The following is a 27,971-nucleotide window of genomic DNA, read 5'->3' on the forward strand; positions in this document are numbered from 1 at the left end:
TTCTCCCAAGAGTGCTCAGAATCAGTTCTACATTTGCCGTCAGGAGGGGCTGCAAAGATATGTCATCTACCGTGTGAACTTGTCTGATACCCACCCTAAGTCCCAAAGTGCTGATAGTGAGAAGTTCAGGCTGGTATCATAATGAGCAACATTGGGATACTCCACTGATGTGGTACGGATGAAATAAGAGGCTTCACGCAGTTCCCTCATCGCTGACCACTGAACAACACCACATCATCCCAAAACAGCCCAGGACCTTGCAGCGACAGGACTTTGCTGGTGTGAAATTACAGCTTCAAATACCGTTGAGGTCACTGGTGACAGAAAGCCCCACGGAATCTGGCAGCTACTGGATGATCCGAAGGAAACTGAGCTTCAGCCTCTTCCCAAGTGTTTCATGCTGTAAGATCCACCCTTAGCACTTTGTCAGCTGCCTGCTTGGAAATGATAGATGAAAGTCTATTAGAAGTCAAGGCCCTGGTCCTGAAAATGTTTCCTGATCCACTGAAGTAAGTACTGTGAGGCTATTTTTCTGGTCTAGGCATGTGTTGGGCCAGAGATTGAGATTTTAGAGGTTGTCCTTTCCACTTGAGGGCCAAGTTACACTTGAGAGAGGAAGGCTGAGCAACGTCTATGGCTTTCACACTTCTGAAGGGTGAGCAATGTCTGAGCAATGGCTTTCAGCCTCAAACATTAACAGCTGGTAGTAAAGAGCTCATTCGAAAATCGTGATTTGTGCCCATTCACTGTGGCTTTAACAAAATCAAACCCATTTTGCCAACTAGGACGGTGCATAAATAAATAACTAACTCATAGCAGCTACGAAGCCAGTGCTTGCCAGAACTGTACATAGCAGTTCTCAGAGACCACTGGGAAGTTCTAGAGAAAAAAGAATTTTAAAATAACATTTTAAGTACAATTTTTAATCCAACTGATAAATTACAATGTAACTGCACGTGTGGACTTGTTTAAGTAGAATAAATGTGGAATAAATGGAATATTGATATCAAGCAAATATATAACATGATGGATCAGAAATATATTCTTCTCCACACTATCTATCTTCTAAGTGCTACAGATCTGGGGAAGTGATTCACCTTGCATCTTGAAATTTGATACATATTCATTTCCACACTATTCCTGATTTATAAGGATTATGAATCAAAGAATCATGAGCCTTGCTAAAGCAAGAGAAAGAATTGACTCCTGTGTATTGTGTGCCTGCTCTTTTGAAGAAAGAGAAAACTACGCAATGCCAAGTGCATTAAATTCCTATTACAATTACTAGTTTAGAGTCTTTTGGTTTAAAATTGCTAATCGTGTAGCAGGTCCCGTTGTTACACTACTGACTGGATGTCCAAGTACTTTGTGCTTGATACAAATGTCTGTTCTGAAAATCTGGCCTCAATTATGGAGGCTAAGAAGTGTTGAAAGTCTGTCCATTATTTTAATTGTTAAACTCATAATTGAACATGAAAGTATAATAGAGACACAGATCTCCTTAAAATATGAAGATACATTGAAGAACTCTTGCCCTGTCCTCACAATGTATCCTTGTACCCATGGAAGAAACTCCAGTTGGAATTGTTAGCTTTAGAAGGTTTCCTGATAGGTCACATTGCCCAGTTCAGAGGTGATATGGGTTTTACTTTTGAGAACTAGAAGAGTTATGAGATGTACTGCCTTGTTCTCTGCCTACAAGGATACTTTGCATCCAAATGCTTGTTTTGAATCATTCTCAGAAAGGCTCTTGGAGATTGTTTTGCTTTGCAAAATATTGACTGAACTATCATCTTTATAACCAATTTATAGTTGTGGATGTACTCCTGTACACTAGTTCAAACTGAGTTTAATAGCCTTTTTTCTATTAAGATATATGTATTTTTTGTTGCAAGAAAGAATAGTAATATTCTGTTCACTGAACTACAGGATATCCTGAGTTGGAAGGGACCCATAAGAAACATGGAATCCAACTCCTGGCCCTGCACAGGACAGCCCCCAGAATCACACCTGGTTCCTGAGAGCCTTGCCCAAACACTTATTCAACTCCGTCAGGCTTGGTGCTGTGACCAGTTCCCTGGGGAGCCTGTTACATTGCCCAGCCACCCTTTGGGTGACAAATGTTTTCCCAACATCCAGCCTAAACCTCTGCTGACACACAGCTTCATGCCATTCCCTCAGGTTCTGTCACTGATCCCCACAGAGATCAGTGCCTGGCCCTCTATTGCCTCTCAAGAGGAAGTTGTAGACTGTGATGAAGTCTTCCCTCAGTCTCCCCTCGGCTGAACAGAGCAAGCTTCTCATACAGCTTCCCCTCTAGACCCTTCTCCATCTTTATTACTCTTATTTGGATGCTCTCTAATAGCTTAATATCTTTCTTATATTGTGGTGCTCAAAACTGCCATAATATTCAAGGTGAGGCTACCCCAGTGCAGAGCAGAGCTGCACAATCCCCTCCCGTGCCTGACCAGTGATGCTTTGCCTGATGTCCCCCAGGACACGGTTGTCTCTGCTGGCTGCCAGGGCACTCCTGATTTATATTTGACTTGTCATCGACCAGGACCCTCAGGTCGTTTTCCCAGCACTGCTCTCCAGCACCTCATTGCCCAGTCTGAACAAAAATCAGTGGTTGCCCCATCCCAGGTGCAGAATCCAGCACTTGCTCTTACTGTGAACTTCATACGGTTGGTGATTGCTGAGCCCTCTAACTTTTCCAGGTCTCTCTTCAGGGCCTCTCTGTCTTTGAGGGAATCAACAGTTCCTCTCAATTTAGTATCATCATCAAATTTATTTAGTGTACCTTTTAGTCCTATGTCCAAGTAATTTATAAAGATGTTGAAGACCACTAGCCCTGGAATGGAGCCCTGTGGAACCGACTAGTGGCAGGTTGCCGATCTGATGTCACCTCATTTGTGCCCAACCTGACAGCCAGCTGCTCACCCACTATGTGATGTGTTTATCCAGCTCTGTGCTGAACATTTTGTCCAGAAGGATCCTATGAAAAACAGTATCAAAAACTTTACTAAAATCCTAAAACTACATCATCTGGTTTCCCTTGATCCACTAGATGGGTTACCTTGTTGCAAAGGGAAATTAGGTTTGACCAGCAGGACTTTCCACTCATAAAGCCATGCTGACTATGACTGATGACTACGTTGTTCTTCAGGTATTTTTCAATACCTCCCAGAATAATCTCTTCCATAATTTTCTCAGTCACTAAAGAGAGACTGAGAGGTCTGCAGTTTCCATGGAGGCACCTACGAAAAATACCCTTCTTTTTTTAATTAAAAGAGGGGGTTATGATGTGTGGGATAGAGACTGTCTTGCCCTAGGTGAACCCTCTGACCCAGAAGGAACTTTATCCACCTCATCAGGTGGGTCGGGACACCCCCCAGTGTTAACACAGGCTGGGTGATGAACAGACCAAGAGCAACCCTGCTGAGAAGGACTTGGGGGACCTGGTGAGTAAGAGGCTGGACATGAGCCATCGATGTGCACTCACAGCCCAGATATCCAAGTATGTCCTGGGCTGCATCCAAAACATTGTGGGCAGCAGGTGAGGGAGGGGATTCTGCCCCTCTGCTCTGCTCTGGTGAGACCCCACCTGCAGTGCTGCATCCAGCTCTGGGGTCCCAGCACAGGGAGGACATGGACCTGTTGGAGCAACTCCAGAGGAAACCACCAAGGTGATCAGGGGGATGGAGCACCTGTGCTATGAGGAAAGGCTGAAAGATGTGGGATTGTTCACCCTGGAGAGGAGAAGGCTTTGGAACCTAATTTTGGCCTTCCAGTATCTGAAGGGTGCCCCTAAGAAAGACGGAGAGGGACTTTTTACAAGGGCATGCAGTGATGTGACAAGGGGGAATGGCTTCAAACTGAAAGAGTAGGTTTAGATTAGATACTAGGAAAAAGTTCTTTACTGTGAGGTTGGTAAGGCACTGGAACAAGTTGCTCAGAGAAGTTGTGGATGCCCCATCCCTGAAGGTGTTCAAGGCCAGGTTGGATGGGGCTCTGAGTGACCTGGTCTCATGGAAGGTGTCCAAGGTGTCCTGCTCATGGCAGGGAGGTTGGAACTGGATGATCTTTAAGATCCCTTACAACCCACACCACTCTATGGTTCTATAGTCAGTCTGTCCAGCTTCAGGCCCTCATACCTGTTGTGTAAGGTACTAAATCTCTTTGTCAACCACCAGTCTTCAGGAAGAACAGGAGCCTTCTTTCTTGTGTGCGCACTGACAAGGTTCTGATCTTTGTATTGAACAGACTTCTGAGTTACTGCTTGACATGCTACAGAGCCCACCTGCATCTCTGCTGTCATGGCAGGTCAAGACTCCTGAGACTGTGAGGACAAAAACAGGCTGCACAGCATTGGTGAGGATGAGCAAGACATAGGTAAGATATTCTCAGAGACACTGCAGTCTCAGGAGTCTCAACATGGATTTTAAACAACATCATTAGATGTATTTGATGCTTTTGAACATCAGATAAAATAGCAGACATGTCTATAAAAAGAAGATAATTTGATTTTCCAAAAGGAACTGGTGAATCTGAGCTGTGGATTCAAACTTTGTGTGCCCCACTCTGGATAATTTTAAAGAGTTTTTTAGAGATTGGAGTCTTTGTAATGTATCTAAACTTGATACTCTAAAAATGTAGTAACATTTGAAAGCCTGTAAGTCTTAATTTAGTGGAGCAGTATACAAGATGCTCACGAAATGACAAAGCTTTAAAACAATCCGGACCAACTTCCATTCAGAGAAAAATAATTCTAAATTTTATTACTAGTTTCATATAAATTTACAATCCAGAGGATATAACCATTAAAATGTAAATGTGACATAGGATGCTTCTGAAGCTAAGGAAGAAAATCCTTTTGCAAATGGGCATGTCTTGTAGTATATGAAACGAGTGATTAAGTAGGGGTCCTAGGCTGGTACACAAAGATACAAGAGTGCTTGTAAAGGATTAATAGCAGTTAAATGACCTCATGCTTTCTGTTTTTCTTGGTAACATACAAATGATTAAATACAAAAAATATTTTAATTTATTGGATTAAATTGTATCATGTGTTATGATTATGCATTTCCTGATTATAATTGTACAGCTTCTCAGAGTAGCTGATGTGATGGAGAAGTGAACTGACCTTTTATTTCAAATTTAACAGTCCTGGTTTAAGGATGAGTGAAAGATCTGTGTCCAAATTAATTATTATATTAATAATGAGATAAGCTATATATTTGCTTTTCATTGGCACTACAGATTATTAGTTATTCAGTACACTCTGTTATGTGTAGTAGTCATTACTTAGTGACTAATTACAGTGATGATTTGTGTGATATTTGAAATGTTGGTCACTTTGTTCATTGTTGCCATGAAATGTGGATAACTTCATGTACAGTCTGTATGATGGTATTGCATGCTGTATGATGCAAACATATATTAGCCTGATATTTTCTGATCCTCTTTTTGACAGTGTCTTGGAGATATTTGTAAATTATCAATGTCCTTGATTATCAGTGAATGTTCCTCAGCTCACTTTTTAGTTCATTAATTTATATGTGTAATTTCTATGTGGACTCAAGGGAAAACAATATTTTTCCATGAAAAGCTTTATTGACTGATGGAAATTTGAGAGACAGGAGCAAGAATTCAGTTGGTGGGTAGTTGTCATAGCCAGTGTACATATTAGAAAACCAAACTCTAATTTTGGGAGAACAAGGTCTGTGATTTCTTTCAGAATTCAATTTTGAAAGACAAAATTCTGGCCAGTCCTCAAGGTACTAGTGCACTTTTTATCCTTTCTGGAGCCAAACAAAATATTTAGTGTATTTTAAAAGAATGTTGTGAACTACTAATTTTAGGAGCTGTGTACGGCAAGTGACAAAAAAATATGTCAGTAGACATCTACTCTGTGCTGTTGTTATATACACATGCTATCACCAGAATTCTCTTGGCTGACCATAGCTTTTAACAAACTGTTGGGGTGTGTTGGATGTGATTTGAGTGTGCCTGCTAAACTCTGCTTCTCAGGACTGAGGCGGGGATCCCCTGTGGGCCTTGAGGGTACAAATTCAGCAGTGGCTTTCCTGAGTCACGGCTGCACAGATGCTGAGCTGAACAAGAAGCACCCATCAAACTGCGTGCCTGAAATATTAGGTGCCTCTAAGATTTACTTAGCAGTGTGTTTACACAGAGGTCACAAGGCTTGAATGTTTTGACCGAAAATCTGCTGACGACTTACTTCAGATATCTAAATCCTTTTATGGGTCTGAGTCATAGGCTTGGATCTGCAACATGAAAGCTGTGAGCAGACTGCTGCATCTTTACAGGGATGAGGTTCTGGATTGACAGTCATCATTAGATTAATGATTAACTACTAGATGACTTGTCAATCTCTGATGGGAAGAGTTAAGTATCATGGTCTCCCAGTAGACCCCATTCTGTGGACCAAAATGGTGCATAGGTCTGGAGCAGATTCTCTTCTCCCTTTCTCCCCTTCCAGGAAGATGAATTTCACCCATAGGGATTGGGAGCTCACAAGGACTGAGAAATAGCATTGGCAGTACTAATTTTCTAACATGAGTTAAGACCAATATTTCTCCTGAGTTAAACAAGGAAAGATGGCTGTTTCTAGTGAATCAGAGGATGAATCAAAATAAATAATCATTTGAAAGAAGGCAAGCACTTTATACCACTGAGACAATAAATACAAAGAGATCAGTGAGAGATTTGTGATCCACTCTGTATTCTGCTGTTCTTTTTATTTTTATTAGTTTAGGTGGTGATGTTTACTCACAAGTTTACACTAAATGGAAACATGGTATTCATGAATCATTGATCTTAGTTTGGTATTAGGAATGAAAATCAAATGCTCATTGGAAAAATGATAATGCAGAACCTAATTAAGCAAATATGTGAAAAGATATACAAGAAGAAACACAGATCATAAAACATCTCCTATTTTAGAATTGCTAAACAACACCAAATACCTAGCCAGGGGGCTGCAGATCAGGCTGCAGCATGTGCCTCATTTTGTGAAAACCAGAAAGTTCTTATACCCAAATCTTGCACAGTCTGCATAAGACAGGATGTTTGCAAGACCCTTTCGGCTGATCAGAAAGAATGAAGCTTCATTATTCACTCTCTCATATGCCAGTGGCATGTGGCAAGTCTGGAGTATTCTGTCTGTGGTCATACCTGTGAACACAACCTAGTACCTTCTCTTCCACATCTTTATGGTACTTTGCTAGACCCACTCCTTATCCACTGCCCTGAGCTACTTAGGCGGAAAGAGTCATAGAATCACAGAATCATAGAATCAGCTGGGTTGGAAGGGACCTCTGAGATCATCAAGTCCAACCCTTGATCCACTACCGCTGTGGTTACTAGATCATGGCACTAAGTGCCACATCCAATCTCATCTTAAAAACCTCCAGGGATGGAGAATCCACCACTTCCCTGGGCAGCCCATTCCAATCCCTGATTACCCTCTCTGTAAAGAATTTCTTCCTAATATCTAACCTAAACCACCCCCAGCAAAGCTTAAGACCATGCCCTCTTGTCTTACTAATAGCTGCCTGGGAGAAGAGACCAACCCTCACTTGGCTACAACCTCCTGTTGTGGAGTTGTAGAGAGTGATGAGGTCTCCCCTGAACCTCCTCTTCTCCAGGCTGAACAGCCCCAGCTCCCTCAGCCTCTCCTCATAGGACTTGTGCTTGAGTCCCTTCACCAGCCTTGTTGCTCTTCTCTGGACCTGCTCCAGCACCTCAATATCCTTCCTGAACTCAAGGACCCAGAGTTGGACACAGTACTCGAGGTGTGGCCTCACCAGCGCTGAGTACAGGGGAAGAATCACTTCCCTGCTCCTGCTGGCCACACTGTTCCTGATCCAGACCAGGACGCCATTGGCCTTCTTGGCCACCTGGGCACACTGCTGGCTCATGTTCAGCTTCCTGTCAATCCAACCTCCCAGGTCCCTTTCTGCCTGGCTGCTCTCCAGCCACTCTGTCCCCAGCCTGTAGCGCTGCACGGGGTTGTTGTGACCAAAGGGCAGGACCCGGCACTTGGCCTTGTTGAACCTCATCCAGTTGGAATCAGCCCAACTCTCCAGCTTGTCCAGATCCCTCTGCAGAGCCCTCTTGCCTTCCAGCAGGTCAACACTCCCCCCTACCTTAGTGTCATCTGCAAATTTGCTGATGGTGGACTCAATCTCATCTAAATCATCAATAGAGATATTAAACAGAACTGGGTGCCACGGTCCGGGTTTGGATGGTGACGACGACAGCAATAAGGGGTCTTTGCAAGGTGGAAGGTCTCAGGCTATCGCAAGTTTATTGAAGGAGGGTGCTGCCTTTCATAGGGCTCAGGGGGAAGGTGCTGGAAGAAAAGGTGGAGCATGGGATGGACAGATGAGGGAACGAACCAAAGGGTGAATTCGGAAAGGTAGGAGGGACATGGAGATAACTGGAGACCAATGATAGCTAACTCCACACTGTGGCAAATCTTAGCCAGTCAGAGAGAGGAACAAGAGAACAGGGGGTGAACAAGTGTGAACATGTCTGGGCAATAGGAATAAATGGGATACATTGGTATATGCATGGATTAACAATTTTATAAACATTCTAAAGTCCTTAAAATCAGTTAGTAGTGTCTTCTCCTAGCTTCCATAAACTTCTTTCCACTTTTGGAACTTTTTCTGCTCTGATATCTCGTCCTCCACAACTGGGCACAACACTGATCCCTGCGGACACCACTAGTGACTGGCCGCCAACTGGATGCAGCACCGTTCACCACCACTCTCTGGGCCATCAGCCAGTTCCTAACCCAGCACAGAGTGCCCCTGTCCAAACCATGGGCTGCAGCTTTTTCAGGAGAATGTTGCGGGAGACGGTGTCAAAGGCTTTGCTGAAGTCCAGGTAGACACATCCACAGCCTTCCCCTCATCCAGCAGGCAGGTCACCTGATCATAAAAGGAGGTCGGGTTGGTTAGACAGGACCTGCCCTTCCTAAACCCGTGCTGGCTGGGTCTGATCTCTTGTCCATCCTGTAGGTGCTGTGTGATTGCACTTAGGATGATCTGCTCCATAACCTTGCCAGGCACTGAGGTCAGGCTGACAGGCCTGTAGTTTCCTCTGTAGTTTCAAAATGGAGGAAAGGGGTGAAACTTGCTACATCTTGCCCTTCCTTGCTCAGTGGAATTGCAGTCACTGAGTTCTTGAATCCTGTGGCTTCATTAATGTTGTGCTTTGTGAATGACATCAAGAAAAAATTGTGTACACCACCAGTAGACTTGACTTCTCTTCCTAATCCACACAATTGCTGCACTGACTGCCAACAGACAGCCCATCGGGAAACCTGAAAGATGTAAGGTCCATCATAAGATCTACAGTAACTGACCAAGGTATTGGACATACATGGGCATGTGATGTGTTTCATAAAGTGGCCTCTGGCTGAACCTGTGGCTGTATTTTCTGTCTGGATGAACTGTGCATTTGGTCTTGAACCTTGCCTTGGGGCATCCTTTGCATATGCAAGATGCATATAATCTTTATGCCTGTAGATGGAAGGTAAGAGCTATTGACATAGAGCAGCAGAGGTCTGCTCTGTGCACAGCTGTATTTTATATAAGTGTATATATAAATAAATAAATGCATAAATATTTTCATTTGAAATTAGTGTATTCTCCATGAAGGATACTTAGAATCCCATATAGCTTTTTTTCTGACTCATAAGTAATACAGTGGAAGAAATCAGAATCTAGTATGAAAAGTCCACATGATCACAATTGCTTAAGATGATCTACAGGTCTTTTTGTGGTACTGAAATATACCATTTTTCTTCCCCTCCTTTTTTTTTTGGTTGGTTGTTTGTTTGGTTGGGTTTTTTTAACTTTTTTTTATAGTGTTCTTAATTGACTCCATCTTGGCCCAGTATCAGCATTTCTAGAATATCCAAAATTACATATTTATGGAACTGAAGTACTAAAGGTGTACAATTTGTTCTTTAAAATTTGGCTCCCCTTGTAGTCTTCACTTATAAACCCAGATAAATAGAAGAACACATGCCTGGCTGAAACGCAGAATCCTTGCATTTCTGCCTAATTGCTTCCTCATTGCAGTCCTCTTCCAACACTTCCCCTTTTGCTTTTTTTTCAAGACTGTGAAGACATTTCTGCCTGGCTTCATATTTGGCAGATGATTGAAGATAATTGCTAGATAAACTTGATTACCACTTAGGGACCCTGTAAGACAATAGCTATCCAAGCTTCTGCAGGATGTCAAGACAAGGACTTGGCCAGAATAAATCTCGTTCCTGTTAAACTTAATCTTTCATATGGAACATTTTTGATAAGTCAGTAGGAAAAAAAAATCACATTTTAAATAACACATTCAAAGTACCCCAGCCAAGAATCCAGGGACTAATTTGCTTAGGGCCAAATGGCAGGCTTGTGCAGGTAGGCAAGCATGCTTACCAGAGGAGGAAAATACTGAACCAGCCACTACAGGCAGTGCCAGCTGTGGCATATGCCAGCACTGGCACTATTTTTCTAGGCAGATATACATCAGCCATCTAACTGTTCCAAGAGATGTAAATCAGTCTTGTTAATTATCAGAGAACATGGTCAATTGCTTTCTTATAGTTTTGATTTATTACTTTTTGCTCCAAATCTTACAAAACAGAACAAGCAGCATACTCTGATTGCTTATATGTTAGTGTTTCCTATGCAGTAATTGATATATATACTACTTGCACATGAATACACTCGTTCTGTAGTACTACCTTCAAAAGGTAATGCTTTGGCCATGCCAGAAGAATTTTGTCTGGATGACAGATTCAGAAATGTACACAGCCTATCCAATTTTATCTGAAAAGTGCTTTTTAAAACATAGAAGTCTAGAGAATTTAGCAAGAAAAGGTTGACATTTAACCTGTGTTTGCATAGGAACTGCTTATTAGCACTAGAGCTATAAAGGCAAAGATTTGCCGTTTATACGTACAACAAAGCCACCGTGGCCTCCCACTCACCTGGCCCCAGGGGAAACAAGCTATTATCCAGAAAAAAATGTTGTCTCTCCTAGTAAGGTCTTTTGTCTGTATAGCTACTTCGGGTAGGGCTTTATATTCTTCTTAACTTCAGTGTCTTCCCAAACAAATTCCTTGTAGTGTAAAGCTAGATGAGTATTGGATTTTCACTTGTAATATCTGCACTTGGAGGTTATTTCCTTGTGTCAGACTTCCCTGTGTTAAGGAAACTTTGCTGTCTGACCATTCAGGAGCCACTCTGAAAGTTATACGTACACCACCTGAGCTGGGACTGAAGCCCCTTGGCAGTGGTGGCTCCAGGTAGCTGATGGAGGCCCCTCTTGACCCCCACATATCCCACTCTCACACAGTCAGACCAGGTTTCCTTATCAACTCGACCCCAGGTTTCCCACAGCAAAGTCTCAGATCTCTGGATCCTTAAAGTAATTTTGTCAAGGTGCAACAACAGAATAACAGCTTGAGGTGGTGCTTCTGAGGGGGGACTCTGAACAAAGGGACCTCTGGACTTTATACCCTCACAGTCCGTATGGGGGCAAGTGTGGGGTCTTCTTGCTGAGTCCTTGGCTCCTGTGGTGTCTCTGAGTTCCCTCACCTGGCTGTGCACAGGTCCCTGTGCCCTTTGTTATGCAAAGGGTCAGAACCAGTTCATGGCCTCTTGCCTGGGGCTCCTACTACCCATAGGCTTTCTCACTGCAGCTGCACACAGAGCTACCTGCATTGCAGGTACTCTTCAACACCAGAGACATAATTCCTTCTAGTTTCCTAGCAGATACCACTCCTTAGGTATGATCTTTTGGGTCAAATTGCCTTCTGAAATGTTTCATTTGAACTGATTCATCTCCTTAGCCTCTTCACCTAGTCAACTGCAAATTTTCTAGGAGATTCCTGCCACAGATAATATCACATTGTGAAGAGGAACAGCCTATAATATTTCATTAATATAATACGATTCACCATTTGTTTGGTATTGCATTGGTTGCTATACAATTGCCTGCTAGAATGAACTCTGGGCTGTTTCCAATAGTCTGACTCATCACTTACTAGCCACAGCACTTAGGTGAACTTATGTGTGCTGAGATACACACTACAGCAAAGAAAATTCAAGCTGAGAGCTGAAACAAAACCCTTCAGCAAACCTCTGAAGAATGGTAGAAGTGAGAGGTTTCTGTAGAGTACATCCTACAGGAGATTCTTTTTAAGCCAGCAAACTGGCCCAAGTCCTCATTTCCAGTGTTTGGCTGAAGTTGCCAGTGCAGCCTGTTAGGAGCTTCCTTGACACAACTTTGGTAAGCTTTGGCTTTCCTTGACAAGGTCTGGAAGCAGTTTGTGAGTGCAGTCTAGGAATTGTTCCAAGTGCACAGTGTGGCTGACAAGGTGAGAAGGAGGACAAAGGTAGATGAAGAGCTCTCTACTGATTCGTTCAGCACTGTGGAGGTATTGAGTATGAGGTTCATCTCAGGAAGACAGGAGCAAAGACCTTTTATTGCCTTAAGGAGTCTGCTAGCAATGTTCCATCTCTTCTGAGGAAGGTATTTGTATTCATTGATGTTCCTCACTTGCAGACTTATGGCATAGGCTCAGTATATCTGGGCTAGCAGAGCAGAGTAGAGTAGACCTGGTCTAAATAGCACTTCGACCTTACACTTTTCATTTAGTGAAGGACATCTTGGATATACCTGCTGGTAGCACATGCTGGTCAACTTGCTGAGCAACCATGTTTTGAGTGGGGCTGGTGAAATCAGTTGCCTGCTCCTGGATCTGCTGGCCTGAAGTACAAGCTCTGCAAAGTTGTGCTAGTCCTTAAGGCAACAAAATTTGCTTTGCCTAATCTGCTGAAAAAAATGTGGACAGGATCTGGTCAGAAGAGAAGCTGGGACTGGTAGGTAGTGTAGTGTGCTTTGGACCTGAGGAAGTTTATCTACAATTTCCTACTGGTGCTTTGCTTCCCAGTTGGTAAAGTTTTGGTAAAAACAGGTATTAAAATCAAAGTGACCTTGGGAAGTGAATTTGAACATGGTTGGAGAGTATTTGTGTAGAAAATGTTAACTTCATTAAAAAAATTGGGTTTGGACAGGTCCTTCGGAGACCATCTAGTCAAACCTCATACCCAAGCTGGATTAAGTCGCTCAGAGGCTGGTCTGGCTGAGGCCAAGACACCTGCAAGGATGGATTTTCTGTATCTTTTTGGGGCATTTGTGCTGGTGCTTAACCAGTCCCCTGGTGAACATTTTCTCCTTATATCCAATCATAATTGCTTTGTTGCAAGCTGGGACACTTGACTCTCTTTTCCTCATGGAGCATTAGAGAAGAGCCTGTTTTCTTATTTTTTTTATAATCCTTTCTATTTTAATGATGAAAATTCTCTGTACATGGCTGCTGTTGTTCCATGGGGTGGGACTGTTGTTCCCAGGATGCAGGTTATCAGTTGGGCATGTCCAACAGCACATTTGCCCACTGTGGCTCTGGCTTTCCTACAGCTTTTTCTATTGAATGGGTGGCAAAATCAGAGCTCAATACAAAATCACTTAGTTTGTGCTACGTCCAGGATGATCTTAAGTCAGCCTGTGACTCTAATGATATGTACTGAATATTTCTATAAGACAAATACACTTTCTTTGCTCCAGTAGTGAGTTTGCCCATTTGAAGTGACTGAATTATTATTTTAAGCTGATACTACACTGTAGAAAACTATCATGTGCCTTTGTGCTATTTCTAGTTCCATTCACCATGCTGGTGGAGCTCAGTGAGACCTTCATATCTGGGCAGGAATGGGGTAGCTTTAGGAACTGGCTGCTATGCTCAGCATTTTCCTTGCAAAACCTAGAGGAAGCCAGTGCAGTCTGTCTGCAAGGCTTCTTATTACATATTGTGTTGTGTGGTTTCCCTATGGAAAATATATGGCTGGAAAAAATGTCCTGTGTTGAACCACTAGAATGTAAAGAATTTGGGAATCTGGTTTCCTTCCATAGCTCTGTATTCACTCTTCAGAAGAAAACCTCATCAGAAACAAAAGGCTCTTTGACTGGGGTTATTATCTTCTTTATTTTTGCTCCTTTATTATACTGGGATTATTATATCTTTTATTTGCTGTTTACATAGCAGTCTTTTCTAATATTCTAAGAATGTTCAGTAATTTTTCATAAGAAAGGAATTGCTGTAGAGTCTGAATGTTAGAATAAAAACTTCCATGTAAATAGATTCTATTTTGTAAATAAAATATTTTTAAAAAATTGTAAAATCATGAAATGCAGCTAAGAAAAGAAGACATTTTCATTCTTTGATAATGTACATGCTGTACATGGAGGTCACAAAGGAATAAAGGGAAAAACACTGAAATAATCAATCTTCCAGTTGAATGGCGTTCCTGAAATGAACATTTTAACTTGGTTTACATGCTGTGAATTCTCAAATCCTTAATTCTTTACCTCAGGAAACCAGAATTGTTTGACAAGGACATGACTGACATTTATAAACAGCAAATAATATGGTTTCAAAATACAGTCTTCAAGGAAAGCCCATACAACCATTAGTAGAACATTAGAATTCTTTCCCACTAGTTCTGTGTTTTGGCAAGATGTTTCCTTGGATGCTGGGAACCATCAACTGCAGATGGACTGGAACAACCCAAGAGGGAACATCTGAAGTGATTTTTTGCACGTTGCTGTAAGTCACTATTCTGTTTTAAATTAGCAAGATCTAAAACATCGTGGTAGCAGATGTCCATCTCTGAGACCAAACATTTCAGAATTGAAATCTCTCTGTGTGTCTCCTGCTCTGCATACATAATATTAACAGCACACAAACATATCTAAGAAAATTTTACACCTATGTTGAATTACTAAACTTTATTTGAATTTTATTTACACAAAAGTTAATAGTATTAAGAGTGTTATTAACATTAAAAGTGTTAAAAAACTTGTCATGCCTGACTAAGGGCCTATGAATATATGTGATAGTCAAAATAATAATATACGTGATAGTCAAAATAATCATTCCTTATCTTTTTTGTTTTGCTACCCATATTCATTACTGTAGAGGAATATGACTTATCCTTTGGCCAAAAGCTTCTCATTTTTCCATTAAAACCTGTGTTTCACAAAACATGGGCCATAACAGGATCAGGGGAAGTGAATGCTGGAACATATTTTGTGTAGGATCAAATAAAAATACTTTGAGTTTCCAAAAAAAGTTTATATTCCCCTCAAGTAAGGTGAGTTTAGCACCTGGTATTGGCATTTAATACTGATTGAAAATGGTCAGGGATTACACTTATCACAAGATGAAGCTTCTCATTTGACAATCAGAAATTAATCAGAAGCATTAATTAGACCAATGATCTTAATTTTCTCAATTTATTCTAGAAATTTAGAATAGATCTTACATTTTCAAAAGGTGAAGAAGGAATCTGGAAAACGTAACACAGAAGCATACACATTCCTTTTTTTCCCTTTCAAATAAATATTTTAAAAACAATAGGTTTTTTATTAATTTGAACAATACCAAAATGCAGCACGCTTGAGAAGAATGACTATCTTAATACTGAGAGCTGTGAGAGTTAACTTCAGACAGTGACCTGAAAAACACATGTAGACTCACAATCCTTTATTTTATTTGCACTCATGGCAGTGTTTATCTGTGGGAACTGCCTGAGAGGAGTAAGCTATTTTTGAGGACTCCCCATAGCTAGTGTTAGTTTGCTGTTTCCATTTCAACCCAGGTGTTTTGCTGGTGTGTGGAATCCTGAGAACTACTGAGAGCAAGAGAAACTTGAGCAAGTTCTATGCTTCGAGACTTTTTTTTTTAAATTAGAACAAGATCAAGTTTCTGTCTCTGAGTACAGAAGAAACAGGAGGAAATTGGAAAATTTCTTCCATGAAGTAGCGTTCATTTGTAGGGATTTGTGGTATTTTTCCTTTCTTTGAATATCTGTTGTACTTTTTTGGTGTCTTGTCCACCTTTTTATCTCTTCTAGTACTAGAAACATTGCACTGGAGACTGAGTGCCTCTGTCTCTTTCCCAGTCCTCTTCAGTTGCTCATGAGTGTCTTTGAGTCATCCTAGTAGGAATCTGGCAGTATCAAGGATCTCACTGCCTCCTCCATGCATTTGATGCACCCTCCACCCGTGATGATCCCTTCAGAGACATGCCCACATTTTTCGTCCTGGCAGACAGTCCACTTTCCCACTAAGCTGGCTCTGGGGATGGCCCATCGATGTCTTCTAAGGAGTCATGTAAACCTGCTTCTTTTGCTTTTCATATGAAAGTCTTCCCCTGCATTTTCCTCCTTCTGTTTGCACATCATTTTATGATTTGACCCCCTTTCCCATTATTTTATGTCTATCATCCTTATGCTACCTTCTATTTCATCCCTTGCCTATTTTTCTTATTTCTTCTCCACCCTCTTCTGGGAAGAGTTGCTTCATAGTTCTCATTTTCTCTTTTCCCTTAGTACAGCCAATTCCTTCCTTGAGGATATCTTTGCTTTGGTGGTTTTATTCCTTCTTTTCTTCTGTTCTTACATTTTTCCAGAGGCAATCCATCTAAGCCACAGTATTCTTTTGCTCTTCTCTACTAAGTACCTCTCAGTCTTGAGTTACCTACCTATTTTCTGCTGCTTCACAATGATAAATCTCTACTGAATTCTGTTACTCTCTCCGGTTGCGTTTAAGTCTTGAGTCTCATAATTTGTTGCCTTGGTTAGGCCACATTTTTCAAAATAATGGTTTGTGCCAGATACCCCTCTGCAGACACAATGGATATCTCTCTCTTTTTTGTCATGCCAAATCTTAGGTCATCTCCAGGTGTCTTTTTCTGTGTTTTATCACTGCAAACTTCTTCCTTTTTGCTGGCCTTAAAAAAGAAAAACAGTATCTCCCAATATTTCTTTCATGGACTTCACTTTACTAGCATGGTGGCTTGACTATGGTTGGATGCCAGGTATCCACAAAAGCTGCTCTGTCACTGCCCTCTGCAACTGGACAGGGGAGAGAAAATTTAGCAAAAGGCTAAATTTTGAGTTGAGATAAGGGCAGGAAAGGTCATTCACTAATCACCATCATGGGCAAAAGAGAATTGACTTGGGGAAATTACTTGAACTTATTAGCATTCAAAATCAGAGCAGGATGATGAGAACACCTCCCCCTCACTCCTCTCTCCTTCCCGGGCTCTACCTCCTTCCTTCCAGCAGTGCAGCAATAGAGGGGAGACAGGAATGGGGGTTACAGTCAGTTCATCACAGTTTGTTTCTGCCACTGCTTAGGGAGAGGAGTCCTTCCCTTGCTCCAGCGTAGGGTCTCTCCCATGGGAGACAGTCCTCCATAAATTTCTCCAACATGAGTCTATCCGATTGCCAACAGTTCTCCACAAACTGTTGCACTTGGGGTCACTTTTCCATGGAGTACAGTCCTTCAGGAACAGGCTGCTCCAGCATGGGTCCCTCATAGGGTCAGAAGTCCTACCAGGAACCTGCTCCAGCACAGGCTTCCCATGGGTTCACAGCTCTTTCTTGGGCATCCACCTGATCCAGCATGGGCTCCTCCATGGGCTGCAGGTGGATCTCTGCACCCTGGTGGTCCTCCACAGGCTGCAGGGGCACAGCTGCCTCACCATGGTCTGCAGAACAGGCTGCAGGGGAATCTCTGTTCTGGAACCTGGAGCACCTCCTGCTCCTCCTTCTTAACTGGCCTTGGGGTCTGCAGAGCTGTTCCTCTCACATATTCTCACTCTGTTCTTCTCTTCTATGCTGAAAATATTTTTCTGTCTTAAATATGTTGTCCCAGAGGCATTACCACTGTCACTGATGGGCTTAGCCTTGGCCAGCAGTGGATCCATCTTGGAGCTGGCTGGCATTGACTTTATTGAATGGGGCGGGAAGCTTCTGGCATCTTCTCACAGAAGCCCCCCTGTAGTCCCACTCCTACCAAAACCTGGCAATGCAAACCCAATAAAACTAGTCACTTTTCATGAAACGGAGCATGAATGACATAATTATGAAAGTTATGCTTCTTTCCTCCTGCATGACAAAAGTAGCTGAGCTCCTGCTTTAAATCTGAAATTTGATGATGTTAACTGTGGAAACTCAAGCTGTACAATTAGTTGTCACCTTTTGCAAAATTAAAGGTAAATATATGGGATCATATGTAAAATTCAATTACTAGCATCTGTTTCAGTACTATATTGTAGGGGAACAAAAGGAGAAAGACAGATTCAGAAAGATCCACGGCTAGGTAGTATTGATTAATACAACTCCATTGCTAGGAAGATGTTCCTCTACTCAGGACACTGCCATTAGAATTGGAAAGATTTTTTGAAAAACAGCAATTTAGGTCATCAGTAATATCTGAATGTTGTCAAACACAAACACCTGCACCTATTAAAACATCAAGACTTAGAAGAGAATGAACTGGATAGTCTACAATTTTCAAGAAGTTCCAGCTTTGGCCATTTAAGCACCAAGTAAAGTTCAGATTTTTGGGCAGGCACATCCATGTTCAACATTCAACAAGCGGTCAGAGTTCCCAGTGACAGATCACTGATTAGTCCTCACTGAATCTGGATGACAGAGGTTGTGCACCAGGCTAGGCAGAAATTGATGTTCCAGAAATAATGCTTTTACCACAAGTTTATACATTTATGTTTGTTTTGATGAAAACGAAAGGCCCAGATTTTCACATTGTCCCTGTGATTTGAAAATAACTTCAAAATGGTAATTCCAAGTGTCAGTCCTCATAATGCTGTTTCTGACTTTTAAACCAGATAATCCAAAATTATCACCCTTAGAAGGCAACTGAAATAGCTCTTTTTTTCCTGCTAAATATTAGAGCTCACCTGCAGGATTCCTTTCAAATGACCAGTTCTACAAATGATTAATAACAGGAGCATTTGCAACAGATTAACTGTTAAACTCCATTCTGCCTACCAAAGAACACAGATTTTTGCACTCCTTTTATTGAACAATATGAAGTTTATTGCTTCAAAAATTCTCTTGTTTCAATTTATTGCAGTGAGATGTGGCCCTCTTTGAAGGAATTAACACTGAAAGTGAAAATTCTTATCATCCTCTGTCTTGCCTCACTTTTTCTCTTTGTCTTACTGAGCAGTCTGCTTCTGCTGTTGCAGAGAGCTTTCTTGTAGCAACCTTATGTTTGACCTTTCTCACGGCACAGGTTACTCAAGGCAATCAGGACTGTGATTTGGAGGACAGCGCTATGTGTGGCCATTTAAGCTGTAAGTTAATTCTGCTTCTTGAATCATCATTAAACATCTTACAAAGATTCCTGCACTGAAAGAGGGGTGTATATTTGCTAGTGAGTAAGCAGTATGATAAAGGCTTTGAGCCACTGGTGCTGCTCCTGGGAAGGAGACGCAGTGTTGCAGGACAAGGTGTTGACCTTGGTGACAAGCCATAATTTTCAGATCACGTTTCAACGAATCATGTGCTTCCTCCCTCCTTCCCTTTTCTAGCATTTCCATCTCCTTTGCCCAGGGAAGAAACTCAGACATTTTCTATATTGCTACACAAGGACATTCACATTCATATTCACTTTCTTCTCTTCCATGAGTTTTTTCCCTTGGAATACAATTTTGAGCAGAGTTTAGAGGAGAGAGGGCTGCTGCAGTACAAGATGTTAATTGGCATGAGCAATGACAACAGGAGTAGGTCTCTCAGTGAGGTTTCTGGTTTGCTCAGTCACAGAGAAATACAGAAATTTTCTTGGATTCTTGAATGCTACAGATGGAAAAGTCATATTTGGTCGTCTGGTTCATCCATCTGAGAGCACAGGGTTATTCAGCAGGACATATGTTCCTAATATTTTGTCCAACCTATTTCTGTAGTCTGGGTGATGAATCATGGGGCTTTCACCATCCCCAAAGGAACAATATTCTACAGCTAATCAAATTTTAATGCTGGGAATATTTTTTCCTGCTAAAGGTTTTCAATGTGTTAATTTTATTTTGTTACATTTGCTTATCTCTCCTAAACATTCCTCCCAGTTCTTGTTTTTAAGTTCTTCATCCATATCTTTGCTCCTATCAGATCATGGTATTTTAAACAAGGCAAGTTGTTGACGCCTATCTTTATTTTTGCCTGGCACATTGCCTTATAAAACCTTGTGTTCATTATTGTATCATTTAATCTTCAGACTTAAACATTTCAGAGAGTTGAGCTGTATCAGAGAACTGTATGAGGCAAAAATACTCATGCTCCCTTCCATGTTAATATAATCAATACAGTCATTCAGTTGAAGCTCTACATGCCTATGTTTGAAGCAAGACTGGGAAATTTGGCAGGAAGTGTGGGTGCTTACAACCAAGGTGTGTCTCTTGACATCACTGAAAAATGTATTTTAGACAAATGATAAATCCAAAAAAAGAAGTAATCTCTCAGGGGTGCAGTGGGAACTTGTCAGAGTTTGGTTATTGCCTTTTTAGTGTGGAAGACTCTCTGTCCAGCTGTGGCTGCTGTGGGATGGGCAGAGCCTGACTGTGCAGAAATCCCTCCAAAAGGCAGTTGCCCAACTTGTCTGAGGACATAGGGCACCCCGCCTGATCCTGGCACAAAACAGACAGGAGATCAGGAGAGGAAAGGAAGAGGAGTAATAGAAGAGAAAGAAAGGGAGGAAGAGAGGTCTGAGCTGGGAAGAAGAGGAGATGAGACCAGTCGGGGGAACAGTATAGACCAGGCATAGGAAGGAGTATGAAACTCCATGTTATATGGTTCCCTCCAGAACGAGGCATATGATAATCATTAGGAAGGCATGTACTACCCTATGGAGATGAGGATCTTTTTTTTTTTGGTCCTAGTTTTACAGACCTATTTTTTAGTTCCAGGCTCTTTTTTGCCTGAATTGACCCCTAAGTAGCTCCATTCCCATCTGTCACCTTCTGTTCCTTGTTTTCCTGAGCACCTTTCTATTCCTGTTTTCCACATTTCCTACCTCCCCATCTGCAAGTCTTAGCTGAACATTTTTTACCTCTCCCACAGCTTACACTCCTCTTCCTTTCCACAGCTACTAATTGTATATGTTAACAATTGTAGTGCTGTATTCTTCTGTTAGGTACTGTGAAGTACAGTGAAATATCGAGAATGACTGACTTGTACATAGTGATAGGGATCATGTCTACTGTCATTTCAGTAACTGTGAACATACCACAAAGAATCTCTCTCAAAAAATATTTTCTAACATTTTCTCATTTCAATGGCCATTTCAGTATTGGGTTAATACCAGTTCTGGGTTTTGATAAAATCAAGATTTTATCAAAATTGTTCTCTTGACCTAGATGAGAAGGAGCAAAAATTAACATTGCTGTTATGCTTTGAAGGAGAATACAGTTTGCTATATTAGTGCCATTTTTGTAAAAGAGGTAAGCTAGTTGATGTTTTGCCTCCAGGGCAGGCTAAAAGGCTGCCAGATATTAAGGGTAAAGTTGTCAATTACAATATTTGAGTAACTTTCACTGCCTTGAACATTACTAGGCCAGTCATAAAGCAACAGGAAGTTGCATTTCTTAGTTTCCTTGCTGCCAGTATCAACGGTGCTTTTTAAGATCACGGCTTAAGATCTGAAATCACTGGAAATTCATCTGCTGGGTCATAGAGAAACCTTTCACTGTTGAACATGATATGTTTATTCTACTGCAGCACCAATGGCATGTAGGGAAATGTACTTGGTGGTTTTGGAGCTCTTAATGGTTTATCATCTAATTCCTAATGTATGGAATTACGCTACTCTTTGATTTCTTTGCAGTACTTGTATTCTTTGATTCCTTTGCAGGCAGTCATTTCAAGGAGCAAATATTGCTAACATCAAAACTGAAAGAAAAGATAAACCAGTTGTACTGGTTAAACCGTTCCCAAATCCAAGCTGTAATATCTCCTTGGATGTTACTTACTTTTGTTTTCTTAATATAATCCTGGATCTGGAGTCTTGCTAATGAATGAATGGAATACCTCTACTTTGCAGAAATTATTGTATTTAACCAGCTGTGTTTCAGGATCTAATGTGCCAGGATTTATTTTGACCTATCACTAAGGTGGTTGTAATTACATAAAATACAAGGTGTACATTTTGAAAAAAGCTGTGCATAGTAATCTGGTGTTAAGGAGTAACACAAATCCTTTAAAATATCAGAGTTCACTCTGTTCAAGATCTACCCATTAGTAAAAGAATATTAAGGAAATATTCTTCTTTTAAAAGAATATTCATCTTCAAAAGAAGATGATAGCTTCTTTTTGCTGTCCATTTGAAAATGTTTTATATTGAACTCTCAAAACCACATTTGCCAAAAACCTGACTATACTGTCAACTATCTTTGCTAAATTCTTTTGCTATTTTGATAGATTATGTAGCTAGCATTATATCAACGATGAAGTAAATAAGTTTAAAAATGGGATGAATTCATTGTTTGATATTTATGAGAACTAAATAAATTTGTTCTTGCTGAAATTAGAGGCAGATAAACTCCTTTCACCTCTATTTACCCTTGCAAGAAAGTAATGCAGTTAATTATCTCTATCACATGCACACCAACATACGTTGTACTCTTTCATTTACTGAAGCAATTCAATTGTGTGCATAAATAAAAGAGAGACTTCTACTCACAGCTAGAATTTAGACTGGCAATTCTTTATTTTTCATGCAGCCCAGCAATCTCTGTAGCATGGGAGTGCCAGCCTTTCTTTGAGTCGGCACTGTGGGAAGGGTGTTGAAAGCTGTGTCCTGAGGACAGAACTGGGCACAGAGCATGAGTGAATTACTCATTTCTATGTGCATAAAGATTCCCTTGAAAGACAACAGTGTCTTGAAGCAAACTGCCCTTGGTGCTCCTCCTATGCACTTCACCTTACACAGAGTAATGACATGAAAGCCACCATCTAATCCTAATTACATAGGCTGAGTCACTGCAACTGCACAATCCTATTCACAGCTTTCTTGTTTTCCCTTCCTGTTCTCCCTGCTTGTGTCTTTCTTGAAGTGTCTAACAAGGACCTCTGGACAAAGTCTGCCTACTGCTCTGTATTATTTCATTATCTAGTGCAATGTGTTTGGGAGGCTACTGGTAAACTAAAGGGAGAACATAAATTATAGAGGAAGCAGTTTTCACATAAAAAATCTGACAAAAGAAGATGCCACTGCCAACATAACTGCCTTAGACTTCAAGGTGTGTGGTCTGGGATAGGACCAGGTCAAATAATTAACAGCTGCATTGGAAAGAATGTTAGCATTGGCTAAAAAACAGGTAAGGGATTAATAGACACCTGCATAGTTCTCTGGTGATTTGTATAAGCCTTTATGTTTTGTATTTCTTTTCCTCTGAAACATTTAGACTGTCCAGAATAAACTTCTTGTCACTACATCTTTCTTCTTGAACAGGAAGAAGATATCAACAGGAAAATCATTTGTTTAATCTAAAGGTTAAGCAGGAATTACATCACACCTTTTCAGCTCTGGTGGTCTCTCATTCCCATGAAAGGATAACAGAACCTTGAGCTGGCTGCATTGAAAATGACTAAGTCTCCAAATCTGGATTTCCAGAATGCAGTTTAAGAAAGGACAATCTTTTTAGATATCACCTGTCAGAGGGGACAAGAAAGCCAGCCTAAAAGCCAAGACTGGAAAAAGTAGAAGTAGAAGGCCCAGGAAGGGCATAAAGAGACATTCACAGGAGAGGCGAGAAAGGTCAGGCAAGGAACTGATCAGACTCAGTAAGCCTGAAAGCTGCTGGACCTAAGATTTGGGACCAGAAAAGCTACTTGATGGATATTCTTGGTGGAAGGACAGATGGAACAGATGGATTCATTTATTCATCTAAACTTATAATGAATCTTTAATTATGATTCCTCAGTCCAAGAATCTTGCAAAAAGTAAGATGACTGCAGTGCAGCCAGACAAAAATTTAGGTAATCGGGTTCAAAACTACACTTCTATAAATCCTCCTCTGTTGATCTCTCGTTGCTGTTGTCCCTCTTGTAACTGTTTGCCTCTTTACATGTACACAGGAACCTCAAGTTTGTCATGGCAGAGGAACTTGGTGTCCAGCTCATGCCCACTCATATATACAGCTGGTTTGGATTTTTGAATGCACAAGTGTGCCTAACAAAGAACAAAGTTCTGCACAGACCAATGCCCAAAGGTGTTTACCATAGACAGTAACATATATGAGAGCTGCAGTTTCTAACCAAAGCTGCCCAGAAATTCAACCCAAACAGAGACAGAAATGGACACTTCTTGACAGAGATACCGCACCCACTGATGACAAATTGTTTGGAAATGCCTAAATTTTGGAGAGATTATATGATTTAAGAACATTAAGAACACTAATTTTGACCCTGATATCTCTAACAACAAATGAAGAATGGATTGTGAAGGCATTTGGTGTCATGAGTACTGTGACTCTGGACCCAGGAGGAACTGCCTCCTAGCAGAATCTTAGGCTGTTTTGTTAGAAGTGCTGTGTTATTGACACAATGCTAATCAATTTCTTTTGGTGATCTCAAGAAATGTAGCATTCAACAGATTTGTTAATTTGCAATCAAGGTATGGATAAACCAAGCCACCTTGTAGCTGACTAATATGCAAACAAGTAGTATTTTTGAAGTCTTTGCTACCTCAGGTTTCCTGCTATACTCTCCAGCTGCTACTTAAAAATTTCTTCTTGTATTACTACCAAATTGCATATTTTAAAAAGTCATCATGCAAAACTGGCTGATGAAAAGCAAGTTACTCATCAAATGCATTACAGCTTTCATGAGTATCTATCTCATAGTTGCCGGAAGAGTTATTTTGCTATAGTGGCATTTTCATTATATCTTCGATTTTAGCTTGTTTATCAAGCTTCATTTCTTCAAGGATTAGTTGTCTTATAAGTATATCCATCATTCTTTTGATTTTGCCAACCAATTTTCTTGAGGGAGGAAATCTGGCCTGAAAACAGTGCTAAAGATCATCAACTTGTCTCTTTAAAACTCATATTTAATTTTTAAGCTTTTGAGTTGAATTCTTACTGATCAAAGACCCTCTCTTTTGTACCTAGTTTGCCAGAGCAATTAATTATCTCTAATACATTGCTATTTGACTTTTTTTGTTATTTCTTTTCCACCTATCTGTGATTACGAAAACCTTTCATGTTTTTGGAAGAAAGAATATTGCAGTGTTGTTTTGTGAAGTAAACATTCAGAGCTTCCATGCTTATTCTTTGGGATGAAATAGAGCTCACAAATCTCTGTACCATCCCTGATATATGAGTTATGGAAGATTCAATCCAGTCTGGGGACTTCAGAAGGCTTTTGAAACCCCAGATACAACTGACACTTCCCTTTTCCATGAGGATTCGCTATCAGTGAATTGTGTGAACAGAAAATTGTCTTGCTACAGCTCTAGAATAACTTCTTTTTAGCATCAGTAACATTTATAGCATCTATAAAATAAACTCATATTAACTCATGTTGTCAGCCTTTTGTTTTGAACAAAAATGCAACATTATTTCCAGAGAAAGATGGCACAGTGCTGTCAATATGGTATCAAACATTGAAATATGTACTGTGTTCATTATCAATGTTATCAAGATTTGAGATTGTATAAGTGATCACAATAAATTAAAATAATACTCACCATTTAGCTGGTTATAAAAATCTTTGAGCAACACTTAAGAGGCTTATCTCCAAACAAGCCTAATCTGTAGGACAGGCTGTTTGAAGTGAGCTAGGGTTACAACTTCAATAACATTGTTCCACCTTCCCTTTTAACTTAAAAAAAAAATAAATCAGTAAACATAACCCTGTTTTAAGAATCTGTGAGGGACTATATTCCTCTGGAAAGTAGCATTGTGTACCTCTGATACAATCAGCCAACTGTAATCCAAAACATCTATCTTCCCAGAAACAGGCCTAGACACAACAAACCTCCTGATAACAACAGGGGAATTATTTTCTCTCCCAAATACTTTCCTTTACAGATTCTAAGGAAAATCAGTCATCATCTAATATTTCTGTAGAAACTAGAAATACATTGTCATGCAGGGAATCATCTTTTCTCTTAAAACAACACTGGGTACAAGTGCTACAACATTCAGTTTTGCAAGCATGCCAACAAGAAGCTAAAAAGAGTGGTTTGCCCCTACCACAGGGCTACTTGCAATTTGCATCCCTGACAGACACAGTTCAGGGAAGACAAAGACACAGAACCAGCTCATTAATCTGATTTTTTTTTATTTTTGTAGAAAAAAAAAAAGAAAGTATCTTGATTCTTTGTATGTTGGGTCTCCCTTATGATGGTAAACCTGTTTCTCAATCCTTTTCCAGTTCCAACAAAGTGATGTTGCTAGAATAGCACAGGTTTTTGCGCTCAAGAGGGGGCAACAACAAATAGCCATGCAAAACTATTGTTTCCTTTCAACACTGAATGAGGAGTTCTCAGTCACTCAGTCTTCTCTGTCACAGAGATCATTGTCACTACAGATATTACTGGGAGAGTAATACAATAATATGTAGCTCTAGAAAGGGTAAAGTATACTCTGTCCATTCAACTCAGTCCAAACAAAGGCAGTGGTGTCAGAAAGATCAAAAGTCCTTTTGAACTTCTGACATCAATAATTTCTCATTATATTGGTCATACGTACCCTCTGATTACTTAACAAAAGGAATACGGAACAAAAACAATGGTCACCTTCTACTCATTCAGTGGCAGACTTGTTATCACAAGATGTATTTATCATCTCCAGGGCACTGGTTATGGCTTCTCATTGACCATGGCTGTCATCCCAGATCATAATGAATTGGAAGTACATTCCAATGAACATAAAGCAACAAATGCAAAACTATTGGAAGAGATGAGATAGCTGGCCATTGTTTCCAGTAATAATGTTATAGACTTCAATAAAGATCCATCCAGTATGAAATGCAACAGCCAGTTTTCTTTGCAGGAAAAAGCAGTATGGTTAATTTACACGGATTTATTATTTATTTTCTGTTGGCTATTTTCTATTTACTGCCTTTCGAAAATAATTGTTGTGTAGCATAGTGTTTCCAGTTGTTTCATGAAATTAGTATTTGGAAATAGACCTTGACAGAGATGTTTTTCAACTGCAGTGTGCTTAATCAATAAAATAGAGGTAGGCTTAAAAGAAATGAAGGCAGAACTTCTGCAGGAGCTGGACATGTACTAGATTACCCATTTCTGAAACAAAAATTACTCAGGTTTTCTCATACAAATAAATGTAAAATTATTTATTTAACTTTTCCTTATAATGACTTTTCAGGTTTAAAGCCAGAATGCAGACAAGCATAGAGAATATGATAAGTATAGACTGCATCAGTGAAGCTGGTCCGTAATCATCCCATGAAAAACAGGAGAGACTGAGATGGTCATCTACATTTTTAATACTTTAGAGGTATCACTGTCTATCTGTTCTTACATAAAGCAGAAAAACCCTAAACCAATAAACAAAATATTGCTAGTCATTAAAATTAATTAAAACAATTCAGATCAGGTCTGCCATAGAATGCAACAACTTCAGTTAGTCTTGGTTAGACAGAAATTGGAAGAATTGTCTAGTCTTTTCTGCAGAAACTTCTAAGTCTCCTTGCTGTTGTTTTCCTTCTTTTTTTTTTTTTTTTTGTTATTGTTTTGGATTTTTTGTTTGCATGTGCACACAGTCAACCTATGTCTGTATAAAATTTAATAATTGCTGCCCAAAAAGGTAACAAAGAATCCTAATTCAAAGTCAGGTCTTCTTTTCCTCACTGAAACAAAGTTACCAAGCATCAGAATGATTCAATCATACCCGTTTGCTCTTTCTTGCTGTTATAATCAGAGTGTGCAACTAATAAAACATTTTTAAACAATAAAGTTCCAGCATCAAGAAAAAGTGGATGCTTTTCTCTAGTTTGATTTTTCCAAATTGATCCCCAAATGCAGATAGCCTGCTT

The 27,971-nt window shown here is 40.4% G+C and overlaps 1 long non-coding RNA gene across 2 annotated transcripts; it reads left to right on the forward strand.

Moving 5' to 3' along the window:
* On the forward strand, positions 1–27,913 carry LOC135407014 (uncharacterized). 2 transcript variants are annotated; one of them, XR_010426637.1, is made up of 3 exons: positions 1–509; positions 4,264–4,392; positions 27,302–27,913. It is a non-coding gene; the product is annotated as an uncharacterized LOC135407014 (long non-coding RNA). The 2 variants fall into 2 exon arrangements; XR_010426638.1 differs by lacking the exon at positions 1–509 and adding an exon at positions 550–655.
* Positions 27,914–27,971: the final 58 nt, after the last annotated feature.

This window comes from Pseudopipra pipra, chromosome Z (assembly GCF_036250125.1).
Source record: "Pseudopipra pipra isolate bDixPip1 chromosome Z, bDixPip1.hap1, whole genome shotgun sequence".
NCBI lineage: Eukaryota > Metazoa > Chordata > Aves > Passeriformes > Pipridae > Pseudopipra > Pseudopipra pipra.